This window comes from Arachis duranensis, chromosome 2 (assembly GCF_000817695.3).
Source record: "Arachis duranensis cultivar V14167 chromosome 2, aradu.V14167.gnm2.J7QH, whole genome shotgun sequence".
Classification (NCBI taxonomy): domain Eukaryota; kingdom Viridiplantae; phylum Streptophyta; class Magnoliopsida; order Fabales; family Fabaceae; genus Arachis; species Arachis duranensis.
This window is the reverse complement of record NC_029773.3, coordinates 71,790,005-71,790,288: the sequence shown is the minus strand read 5'-3', so window position 1 is coordinate 71,790,288 and position 284 is coordinate 71,790,005.

Sequence of the window (284 nt, the reverse complement as noted above, 5' to 3'; positions counted from 1 at the left end):
CCTTTTGGTTTTAAGGGCTATTGGCTTTTTCTGCTTGCTTTTTCTTTTTCTTTGCTATTTTTTTTTCGCCACTTTTTTTTTCGCAAGCTTCCTTTTTCACTGCTTTTTCTTGCTTCAAGAATCAAATTCATGATTTTTCAGATTGTCAATAACATTTCTCCTTGTTCATCATTCTTTTAAGAGCCAACAATTTTAACATTCATAAACAACAAGATCAAAAATGTGCACTGTTTAAGCATTCATTCAGAAAGCAAGAAGTATTGTCACCACATCAATATAATTAA